We start from the raw sequence: 16629 nt of genomic DNA, 5'->3' as shown, positions 1-16629 counted from the left end.
CCATAGTATCCTTATTAAATAATATTTACATTTTAATTTGAAGAAAAAATAATTATTGCAAAGGGTAAAAATGAAAAAAAAAAATTCTCATGAAAAAAGACAAGTAAGATGAGAAATCAAATTAGGAAATTTGGAACTGAGTAAGTAATAAATATTAAGTAATAATTAAAGCGAGATCATAATTATTGAAGAGACATTAATATTTTAAACGATCACAAACGTAATAAATAAGGGTGTGATATATGAAACACATAGTTTCGCAAATGAATCTCGATGATGTTAGCACAAGAACGTGCAACTCCAAAAGAGTATCTACCCAATGAGTCTGTATGTATGCTGTTGTTCCAGATCTTAGCCTCCTATGGTTGCCCAAGCTTTTGGCAATGATTATTCTCCAAGTTCAGATTTTATATCATTTCCTTTCCAATCCAATCATTGTTACTCTTGGACTATTTCCTTTTATCTTGCCAAGCCAAATCTTTTGTAAGTACATAGAATTTTAAAACACATAGATGCTTTTGTCCCTGTCGCCTACAATTGGTTTGCAGATTAATTCACAACAGAAATAAGTACGAACAAGAATATACGCCTTCAAATTGTGTAATATAGGTGTTTTATAATATCACCAAAGATAGCAAGATAAAATCCAAAACCTAGAACATATATATAACTCTCGCATTTTTTTTAAATAAAGCCAAGATACACATAACTCACCCAGAGATAACCGATCTTTATAGCTTTCTTGCTAAGTCACTTAGAATAAAAGTTCTCCAAATATTTTTTAACGAATCTCCAATCGAAGTAGCATTCATTTGACAGAATTTGAAAAGAGACAATTTAAGTTATCAAACTACTCTTAGAAGCACTTCCTGTGGACAATTGCTGGACCTGATTTCATCATACTCGGCTTTCGCTATCCACATCTGCTATTTAAGTAGAAGTTAGTGCTGGTCCCTTTATTAGCGTAAAGAAGTAACCAAGAAGACATTCACACTGAGAACAACTTATTTATTTGGGAATGAGATGCAGTTAATTGAATGACTAATTGGTTAAATAAAGCAAAGAGAGCACTAACTTTCTGGAAAGTACTGAGGGAAGCGAGAATTGATCCTCCTATCCAGGTGTTGTTTTTCCTCTCAGGTGGTGCAATCACCTTGATCTTCGTATGACTTGGAGCAAGAGCAGTGATTTCCTTGTTCATACGTTCTGCTATGCCAGGAAACATAGTGGAGCCACCGCTAAGCACAATGTTTGCAGATAAATCTTTTCTAATATCAACATCGCATCCCATGATTGAGTTGTAGGTTTTTTCATGAATTCCATTTGCTTCCACTCCAAGCAATGACGCTTGAAAGAGGAGTTCAGGGCAACGGAATCTCTCAGCAGCAATATTAATGACTTGTCCATCCGGAAGCTCAAAGCCCTTCTCAACTGATGATTTATTTTTTGCTTTCTCCATCTCCTGTTCAAAATCCAGTGCAACATAAAAGATCGTCTCCTTAATATGACGAAATATAGCTATCTCATGAAATTCAGAAAAACCCTCCATGAGAAACCCCATGAGATACTGTGTAAGATCACGACCACCAAGATCTAACCGTGAGATAGCATGGGGAAGTTCATGTACCTCATAGATGGGGACAGTGCGGGTCACAGCATGACCGGAATCAAGTACCATACCTTGTTGAAAAACAACAAATGAAATTAGTGCGACTCCTAAAACATTAGAGGACCAGCATATGTTGGCATTCCGATCTGCTATTTACCAGTTGTACGACCATTAGCCAAAAGAGAGAGAACAGCCTGGCTTGCGACATATACATGGCTGGAATATTGAATGCCTCAAACATGATTTGAGTCGTTATCTCTCTATTTGTCTTGGGGTTGAGTGGTGCCTCGGTCAATAGAATGGGATGCTCCTCGGAAGCAACATGAAGTTCATTGTAAAAAGTGTGATGCCAGAGTTTCTCCATATCATCCCAGTTGCTTACTATGCCTTGTTCAATTGGATATTTCAGAATCAAAATTCCTCTTTTATGCTGAGCTTCATCACCAATATAAGCATCTTTTTGTCCCATTTCAACCCTGACGAAACTGTGACGAGGGTGACCAACTATACTTGGGAAAACAGACCGTGGAGAATCATCTCCAGCAAATCCAGCCTAATGAAACAAAGGATAGAGTTACTAGGGAGCAGTATATACTATTAAAACCAAGCATGGAGCTTAAATTGCTACCAGTTAATCTATAATTAACCTTCGTCATTCCAGTTCAGGAGTCAGTAACAATTGTTTGAAGAATATCCATCCCATCAGCCATCTTGTAAGCAAATCAATATTTATTCTGCAAGTATAATTTGTGAGACATAACAGGTACAAATACGCAGTCAAAGTGAAAAGGCATAATACATAAGCAAACACTTAAACTTGGCTTTAGCTTGCAAGTAAGCACTTCAAATTTGCACATCTAGACAACTCAATTTGGCCTCAACTAACAACTAAATACTCTAACTTGTCTCCATTCTGTATCATGGACACCCGACATTGATGTGGCGCATAAATATTGAAGGTTTCTAGATGATCATTTTCAGGCAAAAACCCACAAAGGGAATTAAAGAATAACAAAGGTCACTTGGTGCAGTGGGAGTTCATTCAAGCAATTTGTAGATATCTCACTCATGTTAAAAGACCAAAACATAAATTCTACAATCTTTGAGACAGCATTCAATAAATCATGAGTCCAAAATAACCAGTTAGATATCATTTTTCTTTGCATAAGAAAAAATCTACTAATGTCATTCTACAAAGTTTCAGTTTTAATTTATCTAGTAAATACAAAAATTCCTTACATAAAAAGCGGTTTAACAAATTTGTTAATCACATGAAATTATCAGACCCAAGTGTCACATTCAAATTAACACAGAAAACTTACCTTTACGGAGACGAAACCGGTGCTGGTTCAGTAGTCAATATTGAGAGTGTAACTGTAAATGCAAATAAAAATGATGTTTCTTTGACCAATTCTTTCTCTTTAATGTTCTATTAAATCTTTGTAAAATGCTTCCTGCTTTTTGTATTTGGGTGAAAAAAGGGACATTTCTTCCTTGAGCAATGCCAACAAAAGGTATATTTTACTGAGCCCAACAGATTATTAAATTAAAGAAACCAATTCAATAATCTTACTAACATTGGTTTTAAAAACTGACGTTTAATTATCTCAAATTGAGAAGAGGTGATAGGACATAACTGAAAGCAAATCATAACCTAGTTGTTCTGATTAAGATATAAAGGTGAAAATTTCTCAAATAGCAAACATTCTACGTAGGTCTGGTTGGTTCGTTTTTTATTAAAAAAAATTAAATCAATCACGTCGGTTTATTAAAACTATAAATCAAATCAAACCAACATAAAATTGATTTTTTCGGTTTAGGTTTTAGTCGGTTCTCTGATTTTTCCGTTTTTTTAATTTTTTTGAATAATCTTTAGTTTTTACAATTATATTGTAATCGAAGATTAGACCAAATATGTTTTCACTCATGTGCTAATGAAAAACCACAATTATGAAAAAATGAGGCACGGAAACCCTCTCTTGAAACTAAAAAGTAAGATGAAGAATGAAAAGTTTAGGTTTTAAGTTTATATTGGGATTTGGATCATTTAATTAGCAATTAATAGACAAATATTACAATTTAAAAACCCAAATCTAAATATATATCTAAATCTACTTTCAAATTATTGAAAATTACTAAAACTAGTTGAAAAAGTATTTAAAAAGTAGATTATAATTAATATTTTATGTATAAAAATGTTTGAATATTATATATATACATATATATATTATGTCGGTTTGATTTGGGTCCGGTTTGACTTTTTTTTTGTCAACACCAAACCAAATCAAGAATGGTCGATTTTTTTTTCTAACGCCAAACCAATCAAATCAAACTATAAGTCGGTTTTTTTTCTCGGTTTGATTTGGTTCTCGATTCGATTTGAGTTGACGGTTTGGTCTGTACACCCTAATAGGGCCCTAACTAATAGACAGATAGAATTAATTTCATAATTACCTTCGGTAGCAATTGTATTGCGAGTTTTACTATTAACAAAATGAATTTGACACCTTTTTTTAGGGTGTAAATACATATAAAAATAGTTAAATAAGGAGATATTACTAAATAAGGAGAATATATTTTATTATTGCTAAAATCACGTGTGGGACTTTAATGAAAGATTATGTTACCAAATATAATGTTGGGCATTAAAAGTTATTCAAACCAGATATATAAACATTAAACATTGATGATTTTCTTTTTTCTCTTTCCTCAATCTTTCGCCTCTCTATCTTTTTGTTCTATATCCTTCTGAAATTTTGAATCCGCTTATCAATAGTCTATAACTCAGGCTCTAACAGAGTCCTCCCTAGTATTGACATAAACAAATGTACCCTAAATGATTCTTGAGGAAAACTGGAAAGAGCTTGCACATTTTGTAACTATTTGCTCTAATAATTGGATTATTAGAAACAAATAGTAAACAAAATGGAATAGCTAATCACTTGGAATAAAAATTCTCGAGATACTTTACGAACCTCTCTAGTAGAAGTAGCATTCATTGATGGAATTTGAAGAGAGATGATTTAACTGGGGGATCCCTTTAAGTTATCAAACCACTCTTAGAAGCACATCCTATGGACAATTGCTGGACCCGATTCATCATACTAGTCCTTCTCTATCCACATCTGCAATCCAATTAGTAGAAGTAGGCAATGCAACATAGTAATTGAATTACCCATCAGTGAAATAGAGCAAAAGAAACTAACTTAGGTGAAATAGAGTAAAAGAAACTAACTTTTTGGAAAGTACTGAGAGAAGCGAAAACTGATCCTCCTATCCAGGTGTTGTACTCCCTCTCAGGTGGTTTAATCACCTTGATCTTCATGCTGATTGGAGAAATAGCACTGATTTCCTTGCCCATACGTCCTGTTATGCCTAGAAACATAGTTGAGCCACCACTAACCACAATGTTTGCAAATAAATTTTTCCTAATATCAACATCGCATCTCATGATTGAGTTGTAGGATTTTTCATTAATTCCCGTCACTTCCATTCCAACCGATGATGGCTGGAAGAGGACTTCAGGGCAGCAGAACCTTTCAACATCAAGATTAATGACTTGTCCATCAGAAAGCACAAAGCACTTTTCAACTGATGATTATTTTCACTTTCATATGATGAATCATATATTTATTGCAATATTTATAAATGACTATCGACCCTCCACGATTAAATTCATGAGGTACTTGGTAAGATCATGACCACCAAGAACTATCCGTGAGATAGCATGGGGAAATACATGTCCCTCATAGATGGGGATCACACCATCGTCGGGACCAAGCACAATGCCTAGTTGTAAAACAACAAACAGAAATTAGAGCGTCTGACTAGAACAGTTGAGAAATAGCACATGCTGGCAGTCAATCTGCTTCTTACCAGTTGTCTGACCATTTATTGAAATTACTTAGTTTAGCCATAGTTTACTATAGATTCATTAATGCAGGTTAGTTAGTTCAGTGTTAGTATAGTCGGGTAGCTTTTGTTTAGTTTATTTTAAGTTTGTTAGAATCTGGTTGTAGCCAGCTGTCGTGATGCTACCAAGTATATACACCTTGCAGACATTTTTGAGTTGAGCAATTCATTTCAGTGAAAGCAATTTTTGTTTTCCTCTTTATGTAATTTTTCCAATACACAACTTCCACCATTGTTGCTTGACTGCTCCCAATCTTGCAGGATGATCCACCATGGATTTCTTTTGATATGGTATCATAGAAAGGTTGCCCTTTCTTCATTTTATTTAGCTGGAGTTTTCTCAATTTGAAATCTTCGATTTGTTTGTAATCCTTTATTGTCTCTCAATTCTTGATAATCTGGTTTTCTAGTCCTCCGTTGTTTTCTACAATGACAACTACCTCAAATTCCTCTACTTCAATAGCTAATGCTTCGAGTTCTTCTGCTTCAACCATGAGTGTCGATGCGAGTGATCCACTGTACGTGCATCCCTCTAATAGCCAAGGGTTAACCCTTATGCCTGCTCAATTTGATGGAATGGGACATCCTTCATGGCGGAGAAGCACTATGCGATCTTTTTAGTGAAGAACAAATTAGGTTTTATCAATGGTGACTGTGTGAAACCTGCTGCAGATTCTCCCTAATCGTGACATTGGAAAAGGTGCAGTGACATGGTCACATTATAGATCCTAAATTCGCTTACTAAGGAGATTGTAGATAATTTGGAGTATGTGAACAATTCAGTTAAATCGTGGAGAGAGTTCGAAGATCGTTACGATAAAAATAATGGTGCAAACTTGTATCAAATTCAAAAGGAAATCAATGACTTAACTCAAGGGGTATTGGTATTACAACTTATTATACTAGAATGAAGAAGATATGGGAGGAACTTAGCAATTTGATGGATAAGTACACGAGTAACTTATTCAATGCAGATGCTTGTGTACTTGTGGAGAAAAGGATGGAACACATAAAATTGTATAGGATAAATGCCTTACTCAGTTTTTAATGGTACTTAATGAGGTTTATACAGTGGTTCGGGGTAGTATACTCATGATGAAACCTCTGCCTTCTATGGCAGAGGCTTTCTCTATTCTGATACAAGAGGACTTTCTAACTCAAAAGGTTTTAAGACAAATGTTTCCACAGGACGAGGTCAATTTTCAACAGGTTCTCACAAATCCACTCTTTTCTTTGAGTATTTCAAGAGAACAAGTCATGTCATGGAGAAATATTTCAAGTTACATGGTTATCCTCAAGATAGTACTCAGGGCAATAGATATAATCACTCTCACAATAACCACTAGAATCGAAAGCTTTAACAATCAAACTAGTTACACCAATAATTTAAGGTATAATTCAGGTTCTAATGCTAAGTACAATAAAGGGAAGAACATTGTAGCAAATGCATATGGAAACATGGGAACTAGAGGAGGTGAAAAGGATAATAAGGAAGAGGGTCAATAACACACTCTCTCTAAGGAACACTATACACATGCGATGGATTTGCTAAATCATATTGGGGGCAAGGAAGGACTTAACAATATCAACCTTACTAATGGAGCAGTAAATTTTATAGGTACTGTAATCTGCACTTTTTCTATAGATTTTAACAGCCCTTCATGTAAGCATTTTGAATCAAATAGTGATTTGTGGATTATAGACTCAGGAGCTTCAAATCATATGACCTTTAATAAAATACTACTGATAAGTCTTAAGACCTTAGCAGTACTTTTGCTCATTAAAGTTCTAAATAGAAACAAGGTGAAAGTAATAGAAATTACTGATGTGATTATCACACCTACCATCATTTTGCATAGTGTGTTATTTGTAAGGTTCGTCAAATATAATTTGATTTCTATTCACTCACTTCTTAAGTGTGTTGTGTCCTTCACTGATACCTCTCTGTTATGCCAGACCCCTTCACTGAAGAGGCCTTAAGTAATTAGTAACAACAAGCATGGACTTTACTTTGTTCAAGATACTTGAAGACCAAGTGTACCACGTCTCAGAAATGCACTTCTCAAAGTCATTCATATGCTAATATTTCCCATATAAATAATAATCCTACTAATTCTTCTCATTTACCTTTTCATGCAGTGAATCCTATTACATGTAATAAGAACACAACTTGTATTATAAACTCTTCTTTTTTATGTTGCAAAGTTAATTGCATCATGTGAATTCTTGTTTTTCTTATGGAAACAATGTTGACTTGTTGTGACACACAATATTAGGCCATGTACCTTTTTCCAAGATGAAAGGAAACCTATCCATTCCAGCTAAATTTTCAAACAACCAACCTTTTCTATGCATTGTCTGTCTAATGGATAGACCGACAAGGCTTCTTCTTACACAAAGCACCACAAAGACTAGTAAGATTATTCATGAAGATTTATGGGGTCCAATCATGAAAGCACACATGAAAATCACAAATATTTTTACCATAGTGGATGATCACAACAAATCAACATAGACTCACTTGTTGAGTTGCAAAAGTAATGCCTTATAGTTAACCAAATGCTTAACCATCACTATGGTTGAGAACCAATTTTTTGTTCATGTTAAGATTATTAGGTCAGACAATGATCTAGAATTCACCAGTAATGAGGCATCCTCTTTCTTCTAGTCAAAAGGCATAATTCATCAAAAAATATGTCCTTATACACCATAGCAAAATAATGTGGTAGAAAGAAAACACAAGTACTTGCTTGAGATAGTTAGAGCACTACTCTTTCAGTCCAAGCTGCTTTTAAAATATTGGGGAGAATGCATGCTGACAGTCACACATATTATTAACAGATTACCTACCTCATTCTTGAATAACAAATGTCCTTTTGAAGTGTTGTACAAAATTAAACCTGATTATTCTAGCTTGAGAAGCTTTGGATGTTTATGCTATCCTATTATCCCAAAAGTACACAGAGACAAGTTTGAACCTATAACTAGTCCTCGTGTATTTGTAGGATCTCCTTTTGGTGTGGAAAGTTATAAGGTCTTGTGCCTGACAACTAAGAAAATACATATTTCCAGGGATGTGATTTTTCACGAGAATGTTTTTCCTATTACACTACCTTCACACAAAAGCACTTTTCCTTCAGTTTTACAATTAGTACATTTTGTTGATCACTCTTCTACTTAAGATACCTTACACACAACTAGTATAATGAATGATGTTGTAGATGATAATGTCATAGGCAATGAAATGTCTCATGACCAGTTTGTATCAACCTTGACTGATAACAATACAACTGTTGAAATGTGTAACGCCCCAAAAATCTGCCCCGAGATGTCACACGGTGCTTAGGACCATAAGTGGTCCTAAGCTAACCCTTCTACTAGCATAACTCATAAGAAACTGAATGATATGCATAAACTACTGATTTTACTGTGCGGAAACATAATAACGGTGGAATCTGGGAAAAAATACAATATCAATACAACTTTTACATTTTGATAAAATATGAAAGAGGGACTGAAAATACATAACTGACTCTAACTGACACCTGTGAAGCCTCTACTATACTGACTATAGATAGCTGGGACACGACTCCAACTATCACTAATCAATACATATGAATAAGAAAATAAAGTACATCAATAACATCTAATTAAAGTCCCCGAAGTAGGAGGACTCCTCATCTGCTGGTTGGAATCTACAAACTATTTGAATATAGTATACATGCTACAACTGAGCGGATACCTACATTATGATACAATGTAGCACATAGACATATATGTGGATCAGTACTTTGAAGATGCACTGAGTATATGCGAGTGAAATGCCTAAGTAAAACATTATCTCATCATCATAATGTGTAATACAATGCATGCTAAATGTAAATAACTCACATAAGATGCAATATCTGAAATACTGAAATATGTAGCAATGAGAAACAAAACATACCTTATAAATATTGTGAGCCGTAACATCTAGTTCTAAAACTGTACTTGTATTCTCCCTTTAAATCATATGTCTAAGTGTAGAAAGGACTCACTCTTAATCTGAAATCTGAAAGCTAAAAACTGTGGCTAATATCTTTCTGTAGAGCATAATCTGAGTAAAATTGTGAGCCTTAACACTTCGTTTTCTAAAAGCTTTTCTATAAATCTTTTTTCTAAAAGTCTTCATTATTAGGGAAAAACACTTTATCTAAAGGGAAAATGTTTTTATCTTAAGGCTTCAAATCAATAAGCTGTTTTAAGGGTAGGGGACTTCTTTTGGGAGGTTCTTCTAACCAACATACACTATGTGAGCATCCATGGAGTCCCATGTCTATCCCCCATTAGATAGGGCTGTTCTACCCTTGCCATCGGAATAGAACTTCTATCTTAAGTGATCACAATCTGAGTCATCTACATAGAAGTGGGAATAAACCTAAATCCTACGTTGGCACGTAGTTCTAGGGTATGAAACTGTAGTAACCTACCCATCTCGTTGCTAAATACTACTCCCATTCTTATGCTCAATATCTTAAGAAATTCAATTCAAAAATAGCACAAGTGTTTACAAGAAAACCAATTATGCTTTTCTTTCTTTAAATCTCAAGTTATCTGAAGAAAGTGAATTCTTATCTTAGCTTAGGACCAAAAGATCAAATCTTTATCAAAATCTATGAATAATCTTATCTGAGGGTGCTCATGGCACAAGTAATCTCGAAATAACAATCTTAAATTAGGGTTTAGCGACCCATGCATCAATCTCATGTTAAAACATCTTAAAATTCATGCTTGATAATTTAAACACTCATAATTCATCATAAAATCTGGAAATTTCTGCATAATGCATAGAAATATAAATATAGTCATGTAATTCAACTTCTAAATCATGCGAAATCTCATAATCTTGCAAATAATGATAATGGACATAAAACCTAACTTTAACTTCATGGAAAATCTCAAAAATTTTAGTAAATTTGTAATTACAATAAAGTTTTGGGAACAAGAATGAAAAAATTATCCTTGTTCAAACCCCACATACCTTGGTAGATGATTAGATGAAGAATTTTGAGTTATTGACTCCTAATTGAGTTCTTGATGATGAAGTCTTGACTATCTTGTCTTGGGAATCTTCAATCTAAAGCTTTCTTGGAGAATCTACGGTGGAATTTGATTTCTTGGAGAAGGGGCTTTTGGTTTCTAGGGTTTTACTTTTGAAGAGAATGATGAATAATGAACAAAATTGCTTGGAAATATGATTAATCTCATGTTTAATATGGACTGGGGCCTTGAGAATTGACCAAAATACCCTCTATAAACTGCTGAACGGAACTGGAAAACGTAATATTTTTCTGATTTGGGTGGCCACATGTGACACGCCACAATTGCAGTGGCTTACTGAAAAAGGACTAGTGGAAACTGAGCTTTCTCCGCGACGTGGAGCTATCGCGGTGCCCTATAGTTTTGCCATTTTGGCCACTGGAGAAACACGCCACCATCGTGTAGGCTTGCTAGAAATTGATAAATGTGAAATAGGACTTCTCCGCGATGTGGTGGAGTTGCGGAGTCTCACTGAAATTTGACAATTGCCAATTTGCGTAGCTTCGCAATGCGCTGAGAGTCCAGGTGACACACTGTCAACTTAAAAATGCCATAACTCCTTCACTGAGTGTCGAGTGTCAAATTTAGGCGAATTTGGTATCGATGGAAAACTTATTCAATTTCCCACACAATGAAAAGTCAAAATCTTAAAAATTCAATATAGAATAAATATTATTCATTTTTGAAGCTATCCTTTAACATTCTAGGAACGAATTTAAGCTAGAAAAAAATGAGGTATTACAAAATGCCAAGTCCTCAGGAATCATACACCACTATACCTACTAAGAGATCTCAAAGAAATCATCAGATACCCAAGAATCTCACTGATTATGTTTATACCTTACCTTCTATCAAGAACAATGCACCATCTACCTCCACTGCACCACACTCCTCCATCATGTCCCTTAGTACTATTTTTTCATACAATAGCCATATTGCCTCTAAAACTTTAAGTCCTAACAGTCACCAGTTGGTTAACAATGTATGCCATGATAGTGAATCATCATCTTATGAGGAGGTAACTCTTTACCCTTCTTGGCAAGCTGCAATTATATAGGAGTTTGAAGTTTTTCATAATAATAACATTTGGAAACTTAATCAGCTACTTGAGGGAAAGAAAAGTATAGGCTGTAGATGGGTTTATAAAATCAAACTCAAAGCATATGGTCGTGTGGGAAGATACACGGCTAGATTAGTAGTAAAGGGATATACTCAACAAGAAGGAATTGACTATGCAGAGACTTTTTCTCCTATTATCAAGATGAAAAAAATAAGAATATTGATAGTTTGTGAAGTAAAGAGAGGACGAAACACATGAACAGAGGAGTTACAATTTCATTTTTTTGGATGTTTGATAATGCCTTGGAAATTACTTTCCTTCTCCTCTTAGCCTTAATCTCTAATGGAGTGGATGGATATAAAATCGTCTTTGATGGAATGACACCCATCTTATATGTCTATTTCTTTATAGAAGCAGTTAATGCATTAATGGCATTAGTCACTACATCATCTTTTGCCTTGCAGTCTTGACATTTGCATGAAGAACATTCGCTGGGAGAGGCAAAATCTGTATAACCAGTATGATCATACTCATAATGGTTTGTTTTAAAAACTATAAGAGGAGCTTCATTAGAACCAACAATAGCACCACCACCACCACCACCAAAAGCTCCATCACCACTAAGACCATCAACAACAACAAGCCTACCCTCCAAAATTATTTTTTTTTGTAAAAGTTGTTGCTTTAAATAATTCCATTTTTATTCTGTCAATGACCTTAGGCCCCATAAAGTTTGCACAGACCGTAAAGTAAGAAAAATGGCATCTTCAACTCTTGATTGATCGGAACAAGCGACAGATGCACAATCTAACATAAATCGTTACATAATTAGAATGATGATTAGATCATTCAAAAAAATCATTAATTAAAACAAAAACTTAATTATAGTTATACTTACTGCATCCTTCGCAGGATTAAAGAGATCAAGAAATTTTATATTTTTATCCATTTTGGCCAACAACCATCCAAGATTCTTGGACAGGAAACTTCTTCCTGGTAGTTCACTTGTTGTCTCAAATAAGGAATGGCTTCAAATGCCCAAGCCTATAAACTAACGCCAATAAATCAAAAATATTATTGAATTAAAAAATGAATCATAGCATAAAAAAGATATATTTACCATGAAAGCCATATAAGTTGACTATCTTTGGCGTTAACAGAGTCAACAAATATTTTACAGTGATTTTGAAGCTTTCATAACCCCAAGGATAGCTGTTAAATGCCTTAGGATCCTCGGAGAGCTTTATTAAACCAAGTGGTATGTTGTTGTTAACGTCTTTCGCCCAAAGAATATTATGTACAAACCAAACCAAGAACAATGATTGCCTGTGCATCTTTGAAAGTCTTTTACCTTTCAATGCTTCTATCAAATTTTTGTCTTTGAAGCTTGGACCAACAAGGGACACCAAGTCTTCACGATCACTCGATTTGCCTTTGCCTTATTTGAGTGTGCGGGGTGTATTTTTTGGGTTAGGATAGGTATAACTTGATAAGGAGAAGAAGGATAACATTTTAGTCCAGTAACTATCGAAAACCACTTCCAACCAAAACAAACAGGCATGCCATAGTAATTTATCCTTACCTCATCCATCTTATCTTTGTTTTCATACATAAACCTACACTTGAGAAGATCATATACCATTTTCATTTGGAAATGAGCATTGTTGTCCTTCGATAAATCAAGCTATTGCCCAAAGTAGCTGTCCCTGAAATAAGCATCCAAATTTTATTCTTGAAGTTTTTTTTTTGAAAGCGTCAAAAGATTTTCCCATGGCTGACTTAACCACAAAATCACCCGTTAAATCTGTAGCACTATCTCATTGCATTCTCACAGGATAACTATCAATGCTGAAGGTTTTGATCAACTCTTCAGTGGAACGGATATTACCATTTGTATCATCTCTTTTGAAATATTCCTCCTCCCCATGTTCATCATCTTATGGTCCTAATTGAAACAACACTTGTAAAGTAAGCACATAGGGTGGTGGATGTAGCCTAGCTACTTTACTTGGACTTGATTCGATTTCTTTTCTTTTGGGAGCCATATTATCTAAAATTAGTAGGAACATAAAATAGATTATAATTGATTAATGCATCATTAAAAAGGGATAACAGTAAATCTAATATGCACAACAGTAAAATAACTGTTCCAACAGATTACACATCTATTGCACTAGGTAGGTTATCTGTTGCAGGATATAATTAACCTGTTGCAATGGTTGAGTAATATGTTATAAAAATAAAAACAGATCACTCATCTGTTGAAATAAATGAATGGTTTATGCAATAGATCACACATCTGTCGTAATTTATGAGTGATCTATTGCAACATATAACTAACATATTTTAACGAATGAGTAATCTATTACAACAATAAAAATAGACCACTCATCTGTTGAAACAGATGACTAGTCTGTGCAATAGATCACACATTTATTTCAACATATGAGTGATCTGTTGAAACTGTTATCAACAGTTAATATTGTTTAGATTTCTTCCAACAGAAAGGTCATCTATCATGGCAGATGAATGATCAGTTGAAAAAATCAAGTCTTGAACATATCCTGTTGGAATAGTTGATAGAATTTTATCCGATAAAAGGTTCATCTATTATATCAGATCTTTAATCTGATGGTTCCTCTATTGCATCAGATGGTAAATCTATTACATCAGATGGTTAATCTGTTGCATCATATGATTAATCTGATGGTTCCTCCGTTCATCAAATGATAAATCCATTGCATCAGATGATTAATCTGTTGCATCATATGGTTAACCTGTTGCATCAAATGATTAATTTGTTGCATCAGATGGTAAATTTATTGCATTTGATTTTTAATCCGATGGTTTCTCTATTGCATTATATGGCTAATATGTTGCATCATATGGTAAATCTATTATATCAGATAATAAATTTATTGTATTAGATGGTTAATCTATTGTATCAAATAGTAAATCTATTGTATCAGATGGTTAATCTATTGCATCAAATTGTTAATCTGTTGTTGAAAAAAATAGTAACATGATTTTGTTCAATAGAGAAACAACAATATCACTATTTTATCAAGAATAAGAACAAATCAACCCAGCAATAGGCGCAACACCAAAAATACTAATATCGTTGTTTTGTTTGTACAAACACAAACAATAAAAATCAAACTTCAAAAAAATACAACAAACAATAAAAAATCATATTTCACTCCGAAAAGAGAAGAGAAGAAATACTAGAAATTAGGATTTTATTCATACCACATTTCAAATTAAATCAACAAATATTAAAATTGTTAACCAATACTAGAAGAGAAGTTGGATCAAGTTACTCGTTTTCTTTAAAATTAAAAAGGCCAAAATTTTTTACTTGTGAAAGAAGAAAAGGTACGATGAAGAATTCAAAGTTGTTATGGTCGAAGAGCAAAACTGTCACATCGATTGACGGTTGAAAGTCAAAAAGAAACTCGAAGCCCAGCTATTTTTCACTGGAGGTTGAAGTCATCGGGGATTGAAAGGAGAAATTTGCAGAACTCTTGGTTGGGAGAAACTGTTGAGAGAGATAAAGAGGAGAGACGGTTGATTTGGAGAGGAGAGGGTGTAGGTTGATTTGTATTTTTAAAAAGATTAAAAAGTTTTAAAAATATTAATCAAGTCCACAATTAACATAATCAAGTTTCCTATTATGTTTGACCCTTTAAGTTGGTCAATGTCACCAATCCTTCATTCAAGACTTAAATGACACCTTTCCTTCAATTTTCTCTACTTACTTTCCCTTGTCAATGAGGCTTTCTGAAGAGACGAACACTAAAGAATTGATATTTCACTTTATCAAAAAAATATTAATTTTTTTGTTCATATATTTGTCATTCATGCTTATATTATTAGTCTTGGACTAGACATATATTTATATTCCTTTATGCCTTTTTTTTGTTAAATCTCACGTTTTATTTGTATTTTGTGTTTAAACACAATGGGCCTTGAAGCTTTTTTGTATTTTTTGCGTTTGATAATACTGTGGTGCACCAATATTATCTTAACATAGACATTAGCAAAACTTTCAGTGTCGATTAAGGAATATTATTGTATTTGATTGGTCGCTAATGACATGAACAATACTGAAAAAATAAATATATAGAGCAAATATGAGTTCCAAGTTAATAACTTTACTTTCTTAAAATATGAAGTTCAACTAATATGTTTACTTTTAACATTTTTGAACAATCGGTCATGGTAGCTTAATGGTTAAGGTGGGTTCATCATAGAGGATGGTTGCAGGTTCTAATCCCTAATCCAACAATTTTGATGTTATAAATTTAGTAATAAGCCTTTAAATCTGAAGTATTGAAAATAAAAGCAAAAAAGTCGCACTAACCTAGGATCGATCCCTGATCACGTAGACGAAAGTACATGCTCCAACTAGCGCATCGAGGTGCACTTCCATTCTTCTTTCAGTGCACCATTAACTCTATCCCAATTTCTCAAGGTATATACACATACACACATAATTTTTTTTGACATTAATGGCTGCACGTGCGCCCCCACCTATACATGTGGGTCCGCCTCTGCTCAGAAGTTTGAATTTTGAAGTTAAATAGTCCTTATTCTAAATTTTTGGTAATATGAATAAGGTAGGAAAGCTTAAAATCTCAATAGAGACAAAAATGATTTCTTTTAAGGTTTGATGAATTGTGTTCCCCGTTATTTGTTATGGTGAGTGGGAGGTGACAAGTATCTCGTGAAATTACTAAGGTATGTAAAAACCGATTCAAACACCATGATTATCAAAAATATATAAAATTTATTTATCTATTGTATCAATTTGGTACCTCTCATTTTATCATTTAAACAATCATTGCATTTATTTTTAGCACTAATTGCAATTCAATAATATTTTTTATGTACTTCATGCTAATTAATCGACATGCATATACTAAATTTAGAAGAATAAATGGCATTTAAATGAATATAATATAGTATA

General features: G+C 33.8%; 2 pseudogenes; both read right to left on the bottom strand.

The window, feature by feature from the left end:
- Positions 1 to 766: 766 nt before the first annotated feature.
- On the bottom strand, positions 767 to 2319 carry LOC107856020 (annotated as a pseudogene).
- A 2349-nt stretch (positions 2320 to 4668) lies between these two features.
- Positions 4669 to 5841, bottom strand: LOC107856021 (annotated as a pseudogene).
- Between the last annotated feature and the right edge of the window lie 10788 nt (positions 5842 to 16629).

This window comes from Capsicum annuum, chromosome 4 (assembly GCF_002878395.1).
Source record: "Capsicum annuum cultivar UCD-10X-F1 chromosome 4, UCD10Xv1.1, whole genome shotgun sequence".
Taxonomy (NCBI): domain Eukaryota; kingdom Viridiplantae; phylum Streptophyta; class Magnoliopsida; order Solanales; family Solanaceae; genus Capsicum; species Capsicum annuum.
This window is presented reverse-complemented; position numbering and strand designations above follow the sequence as displayed.